This window comes from Octodon degus, unplaced genomic scaffold (genome assembly GCF_000260255.1).
Source record: "Octodon degus isolate 3935 unplaced genomic scaffold, OctDeg1.0 scaffold00035, whole genome shotgun sequence".
Taxonomy (NCBI): Eukaryota; Metazoa; Chordata; class Mammalia; order Rodentia; family Octodontidae; genus Octodon; species Octodon degus.
Window position 1 is genome coordinate 10,360,550 of NW_004524611.1, and position 21,661 is coordinate 10,382,210.

Genomic DNA, 21,661 nt, shown 5'->3' on the forward strand with positions numbered 1-21,661 from the left:
GCTCTTGAGCAAGATGTCATTTAATCTGTCAACTTCAATTACAAAATCTTTAATCTCATTCTCCTGCATATCTATTCTATTCATTTAGTTACTCAGTCAACAATAAACACCTGTTTTTTTTGTCTGAATTCATATCCAACATTCAGACACTGCAAATATGCAGAATAAGATTCCATATCAGCTCTTTGGAATTATATCCAAGTGGTTTTGACAAGTGGAAACAATTATAAAACAAAGTGTGCACTCTGAAAGAAACTAAGGCAAGGCATTGTAACAGCTTCTCTATAGTTCCCTGTATGTCAGTTACCTTGTTCCTCTAGTCATGGATTTTACTACCTCAAGAAGATCCAAACAATTCTTTGTTCCTATAGTGGGTGCAGTTCTGTACTTCTTTGTGTTTTTTGTTTTGTTTTGTTTTTTGTATTTTAGTAAGGATCTACAGGGTCTTAATATGTAAATAGGACTGTAGTGATCCATCTGTGTTCAGCCTCCCAAGAGCTAGGATTACAGAGGCACGCCACCACACCCAGTCTCAATCTTCATCTCAGCACGCCCCAGGAGCAGGGCCAGCACACACACAGGGATCTGACCCTGGCCACTGCATCTGCCTAAGCAGGGGCTTTTAATCCTCTGAGCTATTTGCCAGCCCTATACTTCTTACTTGAATCTTAGTCTATTTCTTTTAAGTTTTTCTGTACACATGTGAAAAATGGTGTTTTTCAATCTTCCCTGGAGGAAAACAAAGGCATTTTGTCTTTCAAAAGCAGCTACTTCCTTGTTTGTTCTGTAACTTTTCAAAATAATATCAGCACTAAAAATGAGCATACTCATACTGTAGTAAATGAAGCATGCTGGCTTCTTCCTTACAATATGGGCAATAGATTTATAAGGTTGACATACATTTTTAGGGGCTACAGGAATATCACTGATCAAGAATTAAGTTCTCTCTTATGGTTTATGTAGCTGTTCTCCTAAAGCCTCATGTGGCCATAGGCAGAACCCTTGGAGGGTGATTGGATTACACTGACAGTATAGCTAGTGGCGGGTCACTGTGGGAATGACCCAGGATGTTATATCTCCCTTCTCTGTTCCTCTCTTGACTCTTGCTTCTCTGACCCCAGGACAGAAAGAATTCTCCTTCATTACGTCCCTCTGCCATGCTGCCCTGCTTTTAAAAGACTATGAACTGAAACTTCTACAAATTGTGAGCCAAAATAAACTTCTCCTCCTTTACATTTGTAGGTGTTGGGCATCTTGTCCAAGGAACAAAGAAAAAATGAAAAAATCATCTCTGAGCTAATACTCCCTATTCAGTATTCTTAAAGATAAAATTCTTCTATATTGCTACAAAATGTAAAAATTGGTGTAATCTTTTGATAGTATGCATCAAAAGATTTTTAAATATGCACACAAGTAATTCAACATCTGTGAATTTATTTGTTGTAAACAGTTAAGAAACAGATTGAGTAACAAGAATATTAAAATGTTAGTTATATGGAAAATCTATAAAGAGCTCAAGTGTCCAATTATAATCAGTAAGTTAAATGTTTTAGTATATCCACACAATGCAGTAATATACAGACATTAAAAATGTAGAAGTGACAGTGTTCCCAACTCATCAAAAAATTATACCACAAAAGTTTTTATAGCACAATTCCACTTTTCTGAAATATAACATTTATTAATACAGATGCATGCATTCCCTTACACAAAAGAAAAAGCAAAGAAAGACAAATAATAGTTGTGAATTAGTCTACAATAAGCATATGTAGGTTTTGTCATTTTCAAAGTATTTAAATTTAAAATTAAAATAAGCACAAAGCATTTGGGTGTCAGACTAAGAAGTAACAGAAGGACTTTCCATACCAAGGAAAAGTCTTGTCTTGTCAAAGATAAATGTAATGTGTTTAGCTGTCTTTATTACAATCAGTTCAATTAGTGTCAAAACAAAGGCTCTTTAAAAGGCCATGGACACACTATATGGCTTGGAGTCTAATTGAGCTAAATTAATTAATTGTCTAATTGTCAAAATGGGCCAGAAGAGGATTCATTCTCTCCATAGTGCAACCTGAAGCTGATACTAAAGGTAAGCCATAGAAAAATGTCATTAGCAGCAAACATTTAGTTTGATAAAATATAGCAACAGAGGCTTTCCAAGCCATTGCTGATTCATGATTGATGTCCTTGCCAAAGTTTGATTTGTTAACATTCCCTCCTCCTTTCCCAGTTTAAGTACCTGCTCTGGCAGAGAAAATGATGCATTTCCATTCTCTCTTAATCCTTAAGAGTTCAGTTCTGATATGAAGGAAACAGTGCCAAGTATCCGAATCAGGACTCAGAGCATTAAGCCATGGCATCCTCTGGTACTGTGTGACTAGAGAATTCATTTCAGCTTTCTTTGTAAGACTGACTCTAACATATACATCCCTCTTACCCTTGTATTTCTCCCCAATCCACTTTTCACAAAGTATCTACTTACTGTAATGATGCATCACTAATACAAAAGTAATTGTGTTTAACTGGAACTCATTATCATTATTCTCAGACATCACAAAGCATTTTCAAACTCTTAACATTGTTAAGGATTTTTTTTTTCTTTTTTCATTTTAAAAAGGTTGGGAAGGAGGTCTGGGAAGATAGCTCAGTGACCTAAGTATGTGCCTGGCAAGTGCAAGGTTCCAAGTTAAAGCCCCAATACCACAAAAAACAAAAAGGTGGGGAAGTAAAGAATGAGCATGTGTTCTTCCAGATTGTACTTAACTGACTCAAAACAAAAACTTAAATATATAATCCAATGGTGCTCAATTTCTATTCTGATTTGCAAACACAATAAGGCAAATTCCAATATGGAGAATGTCAAGAAGCTGCTTTTAATTGACTTTAACTGTAAAAGCCCACAATTATAAAAGACCTGGAGGACAAGCTTAATTTATTCCAACTCAATATACATGATCATCATGGGATCAGATGTAAGTAAACAGCCCTCAAGTTGAGTTCTTAAAAAAGAAAAAAAAAAATTACAAGGAATAGTATGACCTATGAACTATGGCCAGATTTACTCAGAAAACTGTAACCTGAAAAGCACATAATCATAGTCTGCTAGGGATGGAAGTCACTCATACTTAGTGCTATAAGCCCCACTATAATAATCTAAAAGAGTGATATGAGCCTTTCACAACGTTTTAAGCAACTGAAATTGAAGACCCTCTGACAGCACTACTGGAAAATTATTCTTTGTGTGCAGATTAACAAAAAGTATATCCAACGGGCATAGAAGTGACCACTTGGATCTCAGTCTCTCTCCTAGAAATCAGCCCCATAAATACTTTGAGACAGCCAACACATATCTCCCTGAACCTTCTCTTCCACAAGTTTACCATTCCTAAGTGTACTTCTAACATCATGGCTTGTCATGAATCCATTCACAGTTGAATTCTCCTTCAAGCCTACAAGTCCAGATTTTTAAGGTAACTGAAAATGCCCAACCGTCACCCCATTCATTAAAAGCCTCCAATAGTCCCTCCACACAAATACAGCTGGTAAAACTGTTTTCAATTAGGACGGATAGAGGCGACGTCTACTTATTTAGCAAATGTATATAATCTGTAATCAATTCTGTGTGAAATCTATCTTTTTAAAAATTAGTAGCTAGGCACAATAAAAGTCCCAGAAGAGAACAAATTGAGAAAGTTCCTAGACACTGACCTTGGCGATGATTTATTGGGTGTCAGACCAACAGCTCATACCACAAAAACAAAAAATAAATAAATAGAACTACATCAAAAGGGACTGTTTTCTTTCTGCACAGCAAAGAAAACAATGAACAAAAACACCAGACTACAGAACAGAAAAAAGATTTGTAAAGTATACATTTAATGAGATTAATATCCAACATTTACAATAAACTTACAACTCAAAAGCAGAAAGTCAAATAACTTGACTAACAAATGGTCAAATGATAAACAGGCATTTTTCCAAGGAGGATAAAAAACCATCAATAAGTGTATGAAAAGCTGATCAACATCAATTGTCAGAAAAATGCAATTCTAAAAACCAATGTGAAATACTACCGTTCAGCCATTAAAATGACTATTAACAAAAAGTCAATAGCAAATATTGGAAAGAATAGAAAAAAGGGCTTTGCATACACTGCATAAATGTAGATTGTAAATCTCACAGAAAACAATATGGAAATTTCTAAAGAAACTACAAATAGAAGTACCCTCTGACCCAGCAATCCTCTTCTAAGCATATGCCCTAAAGAAATGAAATTTTAATCTTCAAAAGAAATCTGCACTGACATGTAAATTTAAGCATTATTCACAGTAGCCAAGACTTGGAAAGAATCTAACAGTCTGTTGACAAATAGAGAAAGAAACTGTGATACATACACCAATGGAATTTAATTCAGCCCTAAAAGAGCAAGATCTTGCCATTTGCCATAACATGGGTGAGCCAAAAGGACATTCAGTGAAATAAGTCAGAAATATGAAAAGAATCACATGCCCTCACTTACACACAGAATCTTAAAAATTCAAACATAACAACAGAGCAAAACAATGGGGCACATTTGGACTAACTAGGTTGAGGAAGAAATGGGGAGATATAGGTTAAAGAATACCAAAAAGCAGGTAAGTAAAATGAATAAAAAGCATTCAAATGTACAATGTAAGGACTATATGTAATAAAATTCTAGTGTGTATTGGATTCCTGCAAAATGAGTAGATTTTTTGTTCATTTGGTTTTTTTGGGGGGGGGGCAGAACCAGGGCCCTTGCAATTACTGAGCCATCACCCCAGCCCCAAAATGAGTAGATTTTTAACTACTCTTGACACAAAACCTAAAAAAGAAAAAGGTTAACACTGAGAAATAATGAGTATATAAATTTGCTTTGTGATGGTAACATTTTTCCATGTATATGCGTATTGATACAGCTTGTATCAAGATATGAGTCCAAAACCTCGTGCAATCATAGTTGGAGAGTTTCAAACATGGCTGGATTGGGGTATATGATGCTCAGATTAAATTTGTGATGCTGAAATTAGGGATGAGACACTGGGATTAAGGATGTCCCACCCTGGTTATGGATGGCACCAACCAAAAATCAGGTATCCTGGAAGGAATGTAATGGAACAGAAAGAAGCTGCTTTACTACCTCCCTGTCTTTTGCCGTCTTCCTGCCACCCTGTGAACTGGTTCTCTATGATGCCCCTCTGCCATGCTGCCCTGCTTTGAAGCCAGCTGAACTAAATAAGCCTTTCGTCCTTTAACTTTGTTTTCTGTTTGTTTGTTTGTTTTGGTTTTGTACCAGGAATCAAACTCAGAATCTTGCATGTACCAGACAGGTGCTGTGCCACTGAGCTACATTCCTGGCGCTTTCTGGCCTTTAACTTTGAGTGCCAGGTACTTTGTCTCAGCAATGAGAAAAAGTAAGTAAGATACATACTATAATACTATGTCACATATTTCAAATATACATAAAGAAAATCTATGAAACTCCTCAAGTTTCACTACATTTAACATTTCTCAAATAAACCTTAAGTGCTGTCACTCTACCATAACTTTCTCTGCATAACTGTAGATTTCTAAATACTTCAGATTTTGAAGAATTACAAATACATGTTACCAGCTATTGGTGAATACAAAATAAAAACAGAGAGAGAGAGAGAATAAGCCCAAGGGAGACACCTGATAATCCTACCTTTCCAAGTGCATAACAAGTTCTAACTCCAGATTTACTCCATCTTCTATTCTCTTAGGGTCCAATATTCAAAGGCAGAATTAATCAGCATGCCCTATTAATCAAATATTTACTGAGTATTATGTGTTCAGTATGACAAATAAAAGCAAAACTATAAAGGAAAACGATGAACATATAATCACTGTCTGCTAGATTGGTAAAATTGACTTAGGGAGATAAATACCTGCTTTAAAAAAATGAGCAACATAAATCAGTATATGTGAAAGTTCAAAAAAAGAAATGATACAAAATTTGAACACCTAAAAAGATACTGTGCTGGGGAAATAGCTCAGCGGCATAAGCACCTGCCTGACAAGCAGAAGATCCCAAGTTTGATGCCCGGTACCGGGGAGGAAAAAAAAGAAAGAAAGAAAAGATGTTGCAAGATATCAGTGATAAGAACTCCAATTCCTCCCTAGCTCCAAAATACTGCAACTTGGGCTGCGGAGACAGCTTAGTGGCATACGCACCTGTGTCTGGCAAGCACATAGTGCTCAGTTTGATGCCTGGTACCAAAAACAAAACAAAAAGGAAACAAAACAAAAACAAAGCTCTGTAAATTGTCCAAGTAAATGGGTGACACAGAGTTTATCTATAAAAAAAATTTAATTTCACTGACTTCCATTTCTTTCAGACCTATACCTACCCCTAAAACAAGCATCGCTGGAGCAGTAACAGTTGGAGAGATTTTCTTCCTCAAAGAAAGATGAATCCTCCAGGTAGATCAGTGAGGGCAGGTGAAGAGACAAAAAGGCATCATGAGAAACTAAAATCACGAAGTTCTCTTAGAGACAAGACTACATCCAGAATGCATAAGCCTTTGGCACTGGTTAAAGATGGACTTCCCTAATAATCAGTTCTGTTCTGTGACAAATGAAGTTGTTTGGCGATTTCAGGAGATAAGGAAGAATGTATCAGCAATACAGTTGGCAAAGTTACTTTGGAATTAAGCAAATCAATGACCATGCTGGGGCTGGAATGCAACAAAAATAACACAATTAGTCTTGGTGTATATCCTTGCAGTGAAAGTTATGATCCATAAGTTTGGTAATTATACATTGTAAGAAAACAGGCGTACACCTGGCCTACACTGTCCTACACAAGCAGCTCCTCATCGGGCCGACCACAAAGCTATTTCACTGTCAGCAGCTCATCAAACGACCACTTGTCTACATTGTTTGGTCTTAGTTCTAACCACAGTCAAGTGCTAAACCATTTTTTTTTTCTGTAAATATTTTAAGTAGCACAGAAAACAGGTACAATCTTCAAGCTGCTACCACCTTTCAAAAAGTCCAAAGTGTGGTAAGTGGTAACAAAAATATCACCCTCTTTCACTGTTTACAGAACAGCTATGCAAGTCCAAGACCTTATTCTTAACCTCTTATAGGTCACTGACCCCTTAGAAAATCCAATGAAAGCTAGGAAAACATGTATACACAAGATCTGCCCTTCACTTTTGCAAAGTTGTGAGTCCTTTAAAGCCCAACCCAAAGTTAAACATTTCTCAGCCAGCCTATGAATCTCATGGGACAGGGATTGTGTTCTTGTTTTTACATCCAGTTCTTGAAATGACTGTGTCCCCACAGAAACCAATTATAATGGCACATGCTTATAATCCCAGTACTGTGAGAGGCTGAGGCAGAAAGACTATAAATTCAAGCCCAGCCTATGCACAAAGTGGGGAGGGATTCAATGGATAAGTGTAAGTGAATGGATGGAAAATAAAATACTACTATTATTCAGATTAAGTATCTGGGCATTAGGGTTAGCAAGATGGCTCAGCAGACTAAGCACCTGCTCAGGCAAGAGCAAGGACTGGGGTTCGATCCCCAGTACTGCATGCCACACCAGTCCCACCTTTGGGGCACGGGGCAATGGAGTCCAGGTGTGGTAGCTCACACCTGCAATCTTAGCTGCTGGGAAGGCTGAAAACATGAGGATCATTACAAGTCTGAACTGCATAGTGAGACCCTGTACCTACATAAATAAATAAATAGTATCTGGGCATTGTTCTTCAAGAGACTCAGACTTACTAGGTCTTCATAGCACCCAAGAATAAATTTTTATGAAGCTCCATGTTGGTATGGAAAACAATATTGTAGAAACTAAAAACTTCCTAGTGTGTTCCTAAGAAAGAATATACACAACCATGTGCTGCTCAAACAAAAATGGGGAAAATAAGCTGTTTTAAGTTGGCCTGAGAAACTGTTAAGTACCAGAGTTTACAATTCTGATAATAAAGAAAATCTGATTCCTGTGTGGTGGCTTGTTTGATGTTGTTTTCCCTGAAAGACACTGCTATAATTCACAACCAGACACTTTCTCAGAGCTACTCTAGAGCAAGATGTTTTAGCACAACAGCTTGAGAGATAACTGTATCATTAGAAGCAGTTTCACTAAACCTTCCTGACAAATCCTCATTCCACACTCAAATCACAAAACAGAAACAAAAGTATTCTACATTAGAAATTCCTGATTGGACAAAATTTTGTTTTAAACAAAACCACATTCTTAACAGGAGGTATAGCATAAAACACCTTCAAGGATATAAATTATGTCCATTCAGTAAGACCTAATTATTATTTTTTATTTAGTAATTTTATTGAGAAACAAATAGCAATGAGAGTTTCAAAACCAATCAGTAGGACAGTTTCAATAGTAAATACATTGCACATTGTTGTCTCAGTGGTTCATCACATGCGGGATAGAGTCTCCATAACAAAGTTAAACAAATCTTAGAACAAATCTTATTCATTGAATTAAGAGAATATAGCTATATATCTATCCTAACTATTCTGAATATACAGATACAAAGTGGTCATTCTTTAGTATCCCCTCTTTGTCATTTAGTTTTGTCAGAGAAGGGTATTCTATGTCATTTAAATATTGTAAGTATGTGAATTCAGCTAAATATTCCAATATAGTCCAGTAGTCCATAATAGTAATGGGTCATCTGCAGGACTGGCAGAAGCTGTTGACATGAGCCCTTTACAGCACAGCATACCAACATGGCTTCACCCCTTATGCCTCGTTTTTATACCTTTCTGATGGATGGGTAAGACCAAGATAAAGCAAGACCTATATAACAAGAAATGTAACTTTTATATCTGATAAAGACCTAATGATTATGACACTAGACTTTACCTACCTGATTAGGTGTCTCTATTACTTATTTTCTACAAAATTTTTTATAATTCTGTTCCTTAGCTAGGTACAGTGGCATATACCTGTTGTCCCACTATTCAATGATGGGTTGAACCCAGGAGTTCAACAAATGCAGGATAGTCTCCATAACAAAGTTTTAAAAAGGTACTATTCCCTTCACTCCCATTTTTACAGCTCAATTAAGCAGAGTCTGTCTTTCCATCAAACAATAAATGATTTTTGATCCCTGACCATGTGTCAGACTTCTTGGCCTCCTGAATAGTACAAGGTAAAAACCAGAGACAGCAGGTTCTCTCTCTTAGTGTTGCTTACAATTATTGTCTGTGGTTATTTTAGGAAGTTATTTCACAAAAACACCAAATTCCTTAATGGACATTAATGACATTACTTACTAGATGAAATAAAAAGCTGATGGTCTACAGGAAGCTTCAAGATTGTAGGAAACTGTTACTGTCTGGGCTGTTTGGTTTTATTTTGATACTGGGGATAAAATCCAGGGCTTCAAGCATGCAAAGCAAGTATTCTATTACTGAGCTACATTCCCAGCTCGAAGACTACAGTTTCTACTGAAAGCTGAGGCATATCTCTGTATGACATTTTCCTCATAACCAGCAACATAGTATGTGTTCTGGAGAGAACCTGTTTCCAGGGCTGTGGAAACAGAAAGTTGGAGTTACAGTCCTGACCCAGCTTCCTCTGCAGCCTCATGTTTGAACCAATTATTAAGAATCCCTACCTTTGACTGAGAATCTGTAGTATCTGTCAGGTGATCTGTAAGTATTAGCTTTAAAACAACTCTGAGGGGGCCAGCCAGACAGCTCAGTGGACTAAAGTGCCTGCTTAAACAGGCGCAGCGACCAGGGTTTGACCCCCAGCATACTGTGCTGGCCCCACCCCTGGAGTGTGCTCAGACTGTGATTGAGGCTGGGTATGATGGAGCATGCCTGTAATCCCAGTGCTTGGGAGGCTGAAAACAGGAGGATCACTGTGAGTCTGATCTGTGTAGTGAGACCCTGTAGACTCTGTACTAAAATACATAAATAAATAAATAATAACTCTGAGGACAAACAGAAGTACAGCTCAATATTATAAATAACATACCCAAAAAATGCTGACTAAGCAGTAAATAGTGGACCCAAGATTTCCGTAGAGGTCTAAGTTCAAATTACGTAAGAATTCTGTCATTTACAGATTCCAAGTTTCCTCCAAAGTCTAACACTGCACATTTGATGTATTTTATAGATCTGGAAGCTCAAAAGTAGTTTATAAAGGTAGTGAAGGGTATTGTAACTGATTCCTGCCTATCTCAGTATACAAATTTCTTCAACTCATGAGTGGTAACTAAAGTTATGACAAGTAGTAGTGTATGGAACACAGTAAGTGCTCAATTAATGTTCATTATTATTATTATAAACCTCACATAAATTCAACTGTGATCTGATAACAAAGGAATGTTTCACTACTGCTAAAAAAATTTAAAAAATCTTTAAATTTTATTTACCACATTTGTCCCCAAGTAATATTTTTTAAATTAAGAAATAAAAATAGAATTTATAGGTTTACTTTACTTATAACAAACCCAGGCTCCCACCACACCTCAAGCACAGTAGACAGACTCTTTGCAGCCTTTCACACCTTAAGTGAATGTTCATAAATTGTCTTCTTGCTCCAGAGGAATTCCTGAGAATAAATGTTTGTAAATACCCTTTGAAATATTTTTACAATAGCACACAAGCACACATTACTACAGGCATTATAAATTAACTGGTCAAATACAACAATACAAGAAATGCCTGAAACATCTTCCCACTCCTCATGATTGAAATACCAACTTCTCTATGAAAGAATTTTGTTGTATTATCTCGTTAAAAATGAACAACTACTACCTACTCTGACAGTGATGGTGAACCTTTTAGAGACTGAGTGAATGCCCACAATGCAGCCAAAAACCCACTTATTTATCTTAAAGTGCAATGCAATCTGAAGCTCAAACACCAGGGTGATACAGCTCATGTGCCAACAGAGGAGGCTCTGCATGACTGCTGTGGCACGCAGGTCACAGGTCTGCCATCACTGAATCACAGTGTTCACTGTGTGTTATACTGTCATAAGCACTTTATAATGAGGCAATGTCATCCTCATCTGCATTATTTTTATTCTATTTTACAGATAAGGAAAGTGATTGAAAAAGAAAACACACAGCTAGTAAATGGCAAAACTGTCAGCTCAGATAATGGCACTGTGACCTCCAAAAGATTCTTGTCTTCATAACCATTTTCCCTCTATCTTAATAAAAAAAAATTTTTTTAAAGTTCTCCATAACCACTCCTAGCCAAAGCAGTATAGCTGAGATTATTAACACTACCTTCTTCTACATTTCATCAATAGTTACTAAGGCATATGCTAGTCCAGTGTCTCTAACGAAAGGGTCCCTTATCTCCTCTCCATTTGTATCATTCTTTTCCTTTCTAAACATAATGTTGGTGCTCAAGAAAGTGATGAATGAATTAATTGAGTGTTACTCTTGAGCTTCTCATCATTCAAGGAGATGAGTGTTTTTAAACTTCTCATATTGTACTTTAATATTAACCTGCACTTGGGGGTTAATGTTTTGCTCTTGTTTACTTCCTAACCAAAACTAACTTTATTTTCTCTGCTCAGACAATACATTTCATTAATTACTAATTCAACAGACCAAAGAAAAACAGACTATTCAGCTGTCTGATCACATAAGACCTTTTTCATACAGTACTTCAGTCTCATGGAAATTTTTAAACAGAATTTGTTTTTTAAGATCACATTTCTATTTTAATGAGTTAAAAAAGAAACTGCCCTTATGGGAGAAAGGAGCATATAAAAGGTAATAAACATTTAATGATCCAATAATTGGTTATATCAGAGCAATCACTATTCAGTAATTAACTTCTTTTCAGCTTGTTCACTTGATATTTTGAACACCTTTGATAGACCCAGAATTATACATATTATTTATGCAAGATAGAACCTTGTAGAAGAATACAAAACACAACAAAGTGGCCAATTATCTCTTTCCAGTGTGGCCTTTGTTTTTAAAAAGCCAAGTGACTAGAAAACCCAAAAGCAACTCACACTCTCAGCATGTAGTGGGAAACAAAGCAGCAGAATTAATGCTAAACTGTGAGGACTGTGGACATGCCAACAACAAAGGGTTAAAGGAAAATACAACACAAAAGTACAGTTTAAAAGATTCAATAATAACAATAATAATATCATACCACCAGGGAAAAATACAATGAACAGCTGGTATGTTGTTACTAGGCAAAATTATAATTAAGCTCAGGTTAATGTCATTTCCAACTAATTACCCACAGTCAGTTGGAAGAGACACACTGAGAGATTTCACTTTACCTCCTCCAACAGTTTTCCCTAAAGTCTCAATGTCATCCACACAATTATAAGGCTCCTTGCTTTTTTCTTATTAAGTCACCCATCTCATTTCTGTCAGAGGTCCTTCCTCCCTCCTTAAGGGCTGATGTTTTAACTTGCTCACATTTCAACACCTCCCTTCACACACTTCTCTGTGCGTCACTTCCTTCACACAAAAAGAACGTTCACAGTGTTCTCCACAATCCTGTCTAAATTCTTCTGTCATTTCTTCTTCTTCTCCTTCTCCTCCTTCTCTTCTCCTCCTCCTCCTGCTTCTGCTGTTCCTTTCCCTGTATTTTCCAAATATTCTACATGAACAGGAAAGTGTTGGTCACTTAACACTGTACAGTTAAAGCACTCATTAACACTGCTGTGTAACTAGTTTTCCACCTTCACCCAAACAAAGATGGGGCAGAGGTTGCACCTCAGTGGTACAGGGCATCTTAATTAGCATGCTCAAGGCTTGGGATTTAAGCCTTACCACCACCCCCAAAAACATTCCCCAAACAGAAACTGCCACTGCTGTAGCTAGAAATCTTATTATCCTTCCCCAGTGGTAAGTTCTCTCATAACACTGCCATTTTAAAGACACCTGTAAATAAACACAACAAAAGCGTATGTCACAGAGGCTCTGTGGTTTACATGTCTGGCAGCTGATTCCCAGAACCACTTTAAAGCCAGAAGCACCCCTTTCTTATAAAAAGAGAGAGCAGGTAATTTGAAAGACCTTCCTGAATCCACTTCTGGCATGAGTTGAAGGCAAGAGACAAAGGTCTGACAATCCCAAAACAAAAAACCTTAGAATCTAAATCACTCAGGCTCTCCTCTTATCCATATACCTTGGGCACTGCCCCAAATGCATGCCACACCAAAGAGAATGACACAACCCCTCCTGCTTCACATATGCCTGAAAGCAGAGGTCAGATAATGTCTCTGTTACTGCCACCTTTGAGAATGTGCTTGGTAAAGAAAGGCAGCAGGAAAAGAGACAGAGGGGAGAAAATGGGCAGTAGTTTCTCTGCTACTAATGGACAGCTAACTGCAGAGTGCCATAACAGATTTCACTTCCTTTGTGCACACAGGAATATTTATTTAATCAATGTACTGTAACAAAACAAGCCTCTGGTGTACTTTTGGAAAGACGGAAAGCCATTCAGAGCAGGGGGATTGGAGTCTTGTCACCTGTACAGTTGATAATAGTGATCATCAAGATAGGGAAGTATGAGGCAGGGAGTGGAGCAGCTCTTATATCCACAGAGCCCACATGCCTGCCAGCAAATACAGGTGCACAGCTGCTGGCACAAAAATTATTTATCACCACAGCCACCAAACATATACAGCACTCTCCCTCCACTGGCACTCAGCTCAAGTGCAAGGTTTACTCTAGTCTATACCAAACCATTTATTTCCAAAGAAAACAAATGGTCAGACCTGCTACTTAATATAGATAGAACATCTCCCATCAAGAATCTAATAATTCTTTGTTGGGGGAAAAAGAAGTAGGGAAAAAAAAAAAACTTGAAGGAAACATCATTACCTTTGGCATTGAATAGGATAGCATGGAGAGATTATCCTAGGATGGGATAGTGCTTTTTGTTTTCTTTAAAGTCTGTTAACCACAAAGCCACCCTTCACCACGTACCAAACAAATAAAGATAGTTGGCCACTGAGATCTATTTACTAATTTACTTAGGAAGTAATGACAAAAACTTCTTCTTCTTTTTTTTTTTTTTTTTACTAAAGTCAGAACCTCCAGGGTTGGTAATCTGTCCTCACTCATTTCTCAAAAACTATTATGAGAACACTTTTGGTAAAGCAGATTTTTGAAGAAATAGAAATTAGAACATAATCTTGACATATGCTGTTAGCATTAATAGTTACTATTATAAACTAATTGAGGACTGGGTCAAAATACAAAACAATACAAGATTCAGATACCCAAAAACTTATAGAAATAAAGAGTAAGAAGCACCTGGTATTTAATACACACAGAGAATGCTTTTCTCATTTGTATTTTATTATTTTATTATCGATTTTTTTTATTTATTTATTTTGTGTGTGTCTGTGTGTGTGTGTGTGTGTGTGTGTGTGTGTGGCCAGCTCAGCCCACCAGGGGGCGGGGTTGGCTGGCATGTAGTGCTGGGGATTGAACCGTGGTCGCTGTGCTTTTGCTTAGCTTAGCTTGTTCTAAGTAGGTGCTTTAGACCACTGAGCTATCTCACCAGCCCTTTATTATCAATTTTTACTTATGTCTCTAATATCATAGAATGTGAAAAGGGGCAAAAGAGGAAGTTTGAGAAAAGTAATAAATAACCAAATATTCTGACAACACTCTATTTCTTTGTCTAATTCTCATTATGTGGGTGTTCACTTTGTGATAACTCACTGAATTGTACAATAACATTTTTTTCAGGATACGTTCTATATCACAATGCATAAACTTTTAAAAATAAATGTGCATGTATGTTTTATTTTCAGAAACAGTTTTCTTGACACAGAAATTTTTTTTTAAATGTATATAGTACAGGGTCTCACTATACAGATTGGACTTGTAGTGGTCCTTCTGTTTTTTCAGCCTCCCAAGCACTGTGCTTACAGGCACACGCCACCATGCCCAGTCTCATTTGCAGTTGCAGTGCACCCTGGGGGCAGGGCCAGCACAGCAGGACTGCATCTGCCTAAACAGGCATTGTAATCTGCTGAGCTATCTGGCCAGCTGACACAGCAATTATTTTAAACCACTATTATTACCACTCTTCCAAGGAAAGAATAAAAATTTTTTTGTAAACTAATGATTCCAAAACTTATGAACAGGTGCTTATTATAAAAGAACTCTTGGGAGTAGTAAAGTGCTTGTCTGGCATACCAGAGACCCAGGAACACTGCCCAAGAATTTGGACACGTGATAAGCTACAGTGCAGATCTGCAACTATGTTTCAATATCACTGGGTGGGCAAGGAAAAATCTTTGGATTTGCAAATACCTGAAAAAATTGCAATCCAGATTCTCTATACCCAAAATTGATGGCAAAAAGTCCCATTACTTTAAGTTTTGCAGAAGGTATAATAATTGAAATGGCATTCTCTCAACAAATGCAAGATGCTTGGTCTTCATGAATATATTTTCTCACCATGACGCCTCTCTAGAAGGAAGCTAATATGTTATCATCAATATATGTAACTCTTACTGGAAACCCCCTCCTGCAAATTTAAGAATAGAAACAAATCAATTTATTTGTCTGTGGCCACAAGGGATTCTAGGTCATTGGCAAAATATGAAGATGCTTTTCCACAGCACAGTCTGGGAGCCTGTCCCTATTTTCATTTTAATTATTGTGCCAATAATAGTTTTGATCCCGAGGCCGCAGGGAGCCGAGTGGCCTGCAGCCCCATCCTCCATGAGGGTTGAGTGAGGCATGGGACCAGAGCCTGGAGTGCAGCACTGCAGCCCTACGAGTGAGGGAGGAGCATGTCCCACACTTTCCACTGGGCTCCAGAACAAATGAGGTCCCTGGGAGCTCCACCTAGTTCCCAGGCTAAAATCCCCCAGCAGAGCCCAGAGTCAGCAACAGGTAGGCCCCATGGTTGTGGCTCCGGTGGCAATGTCTAAGCTGTCTGTCAATGCCCCGAATTCTACTCATCAGGTCATTCTGCCTATGCGGAATCCTATGAAGATGGTTGTGAGGATTACCCCCACTCTGTCAGACTACGTTCAGGAGTTTTTGAATCATCTTACAGAGCAACCTGGCAGTTTTGAAACTAAAACTGAACAGTTTGCAGAGACCCTGAATGGCTGGGTTACAATAGATGACAATCTGCAAGAACTTGTGGAACTCTTCTACCAACAAGCCACATCTATCCCAAATTTCTCTTACAAGGGAGCTTGCCTGTGTAATACCTGACCTATCAACTGACAATTAGTCCACAGAGTGACAACTTCTGCCAATTACTACTTCAAAGATGTCGGACTGAATATGAAGTTAAAGATCAAGCTGCAAAAGGGGATGAAGTGACTTGAAAATGATTTCACGCATTTGTACTCTTTCTAGGAGAACTTTATGTTAACCTGGAGACCAAGGCAACAAATAGACAGGTTACAAAAGCAGTTATTCTCCAAGTTGATCTGCATGAATTGCTAAATGCCCTCTTCTCTAATCCAGTGGATGACAACTTAAATTTTGCAATAAAATTACTAAAGTTGGCAGGATCAGTTTTGGAGGATGCTTAGAAAGAAAAATTGAAGAATGACATGGAAGAAATTATTCAGAGAATTGAAAATGTTGTCCTCGATGTAAACTGTAGCAGAGATGTAAAACAGATGTTCTTGAAGCCTGCAGAACTCCAGTCAAGTAACTGGGGAAGAAGAGTACATACGACTTCAACACACAGAGAAACAACACCTGAAAATGATCCTGAGTACATTAGGAATGAGCCAACATTTTATACATCTGACAACGTTCCTTTCAATGTGGCTGATACAGAGTACCAAGAGAAATAACAAGAATTACTTGAAAGAGGACTTTTTTCCAGATTACAAAGAAATGGAACAGATTTATCAGGGGCTGGTGATTCATACTTGCATGATATTGATGATGAAATGGACCCAGACACTGAAGAAGCTTATGAAGTTTTGTTTGGAATCACAGCATAAGCGAAAAAAGTAAAGTTAAATTTCGCTGTATCAGTTTTATAAAAATTTAGGTATTATGACTTTGCAGAACACAAGAAAGCAAGAACAAGTGTCATACTTATACCAAATTAAGGCTGTTGAGCTATGTTACTAATGTATGCAACTTCAATTTTGTTTAACACTATCTGCCAAAATAAACTTTATTCCCTATAATTTAAAATGTATACATATGTAAAATAGTTTAGTATACACAGTTAATTCTACTGTTTTCGCTGCAATAAAATCATTTTGAAATAAAAAAAAAAGTTTTTATTTCCAGAGGTTTAATGACAGAAGCAAAGTCATTCAGCTAAAAACTCAAAAGAAAAATTAAGAGTTTATAGTTTCAACCCTAGACAAAACTATCACATTTTAGGTTTCTTTTAAGGCCCTTTGAAGGTTTGAATCCAATCCACATTTCCCTTTTCAGATTTATATTCTCTAGTTTTAGATAACCATATCAATTGGTGCTAGAAACTTCTACAGTAATTTCAATTTTCCTCTCAGGCACAGTACTACTCTGGGGCATTTTATGGAGAGTACAATTGGGAAGCCTGATGAAAAATTGTTTTAAAATACCAAAGCACTTGTTTTTAAACAAAGCATTAGGATTGGGTTGAAAACAAAATAAAAAATAAAAAATAAAGCATTAGCCAAGGAAAAAATGTTACAACAAAAAGAATCAAGATATGAAAAGAAAAGCAAAAACAAAAGCCTAAACATAGGCCCTACTAAAACCCCTAGGATCAAAACACTCCCTCCTTCCCTGTTTTTAAATCTTGTTTGCCAAACAACAGCTAAAGGAGGCTTGAGTTTAGGCCTTTAAATATATATGTAAATATATATATATATTATATATATATATAATATATATATACACACACATATATAATATAGTTAGATAGATAGATAGTTGTGTAGCACCGGAGGGTAAAGTAAAAAGGCCAAAATGAAAAAAGCAAACACCCTTCCAAGAACCTCCAATCATGCAAAACTCAACAAGAAAGTGCTTCTTGTATATTTCTTTTAAATATTTTCTCTCCACTGTTTAATTAAACCTATCAAAGACTAGAAAGATATCCTCCAGAATAGGTCGCATAATTCCACATGCAAATGTTAGTTTCTGAAATGTCTGCACCCGCCTCCCTAGGGCAAAATCATGCAGTACACAGCTATTTTAGTCTAGTTCAGCCACAGGAGAGCAGGTGACACAAATTAAGTTTATAAATTTTTAGTTCAGTTAAATGTTTAAAATATTTTTAGTTGAAGCAATATAGCAGTGGGAAAAAGCAATGACCTATATATTGGGCAACCTAGGTTCTACACCTCTGTCCTACCACTAACTCACTAGGTCGTAGAGAATAATTACATAATATAATTTACTAGAACTATGGTTTTTTCATTTATAATAAGAAACCAGCTAAGGTATATTATCACCTTGGACTGTGGAGAGAGGGAAGGGTGAAAGCCCTAGTAAAACAACATCAGAATAAAACTTTCAGAGGTTTAATTCCATTATATAATGATTGAAGTCAGGCTCCAGAGCTAGAATTAATGGGCTCCAGGGACACACTAGATGATCCTGGGCATAAACTCTGCATGTTTCCTCTCCTATAAAATTGAGACCATAACAGTACCTATACCTCATGCCACTATTGTGTGAGGATGACAAAGCTAACTTTGCAATTAGAACAATACCTGTCCCACAACAAGTATACTAGTTACTGTTACTATCATCACTGCATCCATGCTGGGCTGATGGAAAAAACACTTCTGAAGGATGTCAGGTCACAGGTGAGTCCACTGAGAACCAAGCATTCCAGTGGCAGGGCACATCTTACTGCATATTTTACCACTAGTTAAAACTCCACCATTCCAAAACACAGAGCCTTCCTGTACAGACATATGCAATACCAGGTTTTCTAAAGGAAACCTGTGTCTCCACTAACTTCTAAGACAATTGAATAACTTTCACCATCCCAAACACTTTCAGTAGGAAATATCCTCCAACATGTCTGAATTTCTCAGTCCTCTTGCTAATGCTTCATGCCTGATCCCTAAGTACCTGATGATTTCTAGTAAATAGGTAAATGTATGGTCCGCCTATCTTACACAGTAATGGGAGAGGAAAAATAGAATCAGATGAGGAGCTCCCCAAGACATTACCTCCCAGACCTCTGGAAAGCATATTAAAAAGGGCAATGGAGAAAATAAAAACCAAAGGCCAAGAACATCTGAGAAACATAGTGAAGAAAAACTAACACACCCTCCAGGGCCCTCGCTGCATACTGGAATTCCCTGAGTGAACTTTCAAATTCTGATGATTACTAGTGGGAGCTTCTTTCACTCTCTCATGATATGAGGACTTGAATACGCAGCTAGTTCCAGGTTCCTCCTCAGAGAGTACAAACTAAAAATGACCTACAATTTTAATAAAGGTCCAATAAGATTTATCAATGCTGGTAAAAGGAACACAGGTGCAGACTGTGTTATACTCTGTATTAGTCTATATTCATAAAACATATATATATATATATATATAGCACTGGCATTTGAAACCAGAAGATCCATTTCTAGCCATTTATATGTATTTGCTATTGTTATGTGTTTGTCTGTTTAAATTTTGAGACAGTATCATCCTAATTGTTCAAACTTATAATTCTCCTGCTTCAACCTCCTGAGTAGCTGACATTGTAGGTGCATACCACCATGTATGGCTACAAATACATTTTAAAGCAAGCTTATGTTATATTGGTCCTCAAAAGCAACAGTACTGAAAAGATGGTTTTATATTCTCATGGCTTACAGGCACTGATGGTGTCTGAGGCTTTTACTTCAGTGGAGGAAAAAAATCAAGAACAATTCAATTTGGTCTTACTAACTTGAAAATGCTGACCCACATTTTGTAACATGCTTCACAGTACAGGTCTTAAAAACTGCTCTAATCAAACTCAGCTCAAAAAGACCAAAGATATCTACCTAACCAGCAATCCACCTAACATCAGCAGAACTACAAAGGCAGAGCCAGGCTGGCTGTAAATTCATTTATACAGTAGAGCCAAACATTTGGAGCCACAGAGGTGAGTTCTGACAAGATAGCAACACTACCAGGAATGAGGCTTAAAATTATCTTACCACATATCTAAGAAGAATATATTCCCTAGAGACAAAATTCATCCTCAAACAACTGCTCCCTTTCAAAGAGAGGTAGTGAAGGCCCAGGATTCAGTCTGGATTCAAATCCTCACCCTACAACTTGCTACCTACAAGACCATGGGGAAGTTATTCAATATCTCTGTGCCTCAACCTCCTTAAATCTAAAATAAGAACAGTAATGTTACCTACCTAACAAGATAAGGTTGCAAGAGTTAAATGTGATAACATTTAGTTAAATGAGTATAATGAATGCCACAAGCAGTCAAATCTTGATAAATTGGAGCTGTTGTTAAATTTCTCAAATGGAGGCAGATTCAGGCAGTGAAAAATCAAGCTGTTTTCCAATCTGTGTTGACTAGACACTAAAATCCTATGCATTCTTAAAACATGTCATTTGGAAGAATCATACCCATAAAGAGGAAAGAAGACAGAAATCGTCGAGTCCAAAAGAATGTCCCATGCCTCCTAAGGTCTGAACAATGGCTGCAATGAGAAGTTACTATAAAAGAATACAACATGTAAGTTGTAGATTTGGTCTTCTTTCACTATTAGCAGTGTGACTTTGAGAAAGTTAAAAAATACTCTTTCACTTGGCAAATGAGGGCTTTGGATAGTTGCCTTCCACTTGTTCTCTCATATCACTCAAGTTTAAAATTAAAAGTTCCTGCAGACCTGCCCTATCTCTCTCCCTCTTCCTCCTTATTCTACCTACATGGCCTCCCACAGGTACACACCCTAAAGCACTCTTTCCTCTTCCCTTCTCTCTCCCTGAATGATCCTCCCCTAGCTATCCAGTCTTCTTGCTCCTTCATTTCCTTCTGTTTTCCACCCAAATATCACATTCTTGAATATAGTACCCTCTATGTAAATCTTGTTCACCACCCAGCATGTTATACACTTGCTGACTTACCTATATGTTCCCCTCACAATACCATTAGAACCAATAACTATTTCTCTTATTTACTATAGTATCTCATTCCTAGAATGGTACCTGCTTAGCACACAGAAAATCACAAGTACTTTTGGAATGAAAAAAATAAAAGAACCCAAATGTCTTTTTCTTCCCCAAAAAGAATCTTACCCTAACTTGTAAAAACAGGTATCTAGGCAAAGTGATGTATTTCTGTAATACCAGCACTCTAAGTCCAGCCTGGGCAATTTAAGTGACTTAATAAGACCCTGTCTCAACATAAATATAAAAGGACTGAGAATACAGCTCAGCACAAAGGCCCTGGTCAATCCCCAGTACCACAGGAAGAAGGGAGGGAAAGATAAAGTGAGGAAGTATGGGAGGAAAAAGAATTTAAAAAAAAAAAAAAAAAAGCAAAGGATGCCGGGGAGATAGCTCAGTAGAATAAGTGTTTGCCTGGCAAGCACAGGGTCCTGAGTTGAATCCCCAGTACCTCAAAAAAGAAAAAAAAAAAAAAAGACATAGCACAACTCCTGTACTCCCAGCACTAGGGCACCTGAGGCAGGACGACTGGTGTGAGTCTCATTTGTTAGACCCCAAGTAGAAATAATTACATT

At 37.3% G+C, this 21,661-nt stretch overlaps 1 protein-coding gene and 1 pseudogene across 1 annotated transcript in view; one reads left to right on the forward strand and one right to left on the reverse strand.

The window, feature by feature from the left end:
* Positions 1-21,661, reverse strand: part of LOC111816575 (autism susceptibility gene 2 protein-like) — a 589,696-nt gene that overhangs the window by 550,357 nt on the left and 17,678 nt on the right. The gene's annotated exons all lie outside the window — the stretch shown is intronic.
* On the forward strand, positions 15,779-16,973 carry LOC101591892 (annotated as a pseudogene).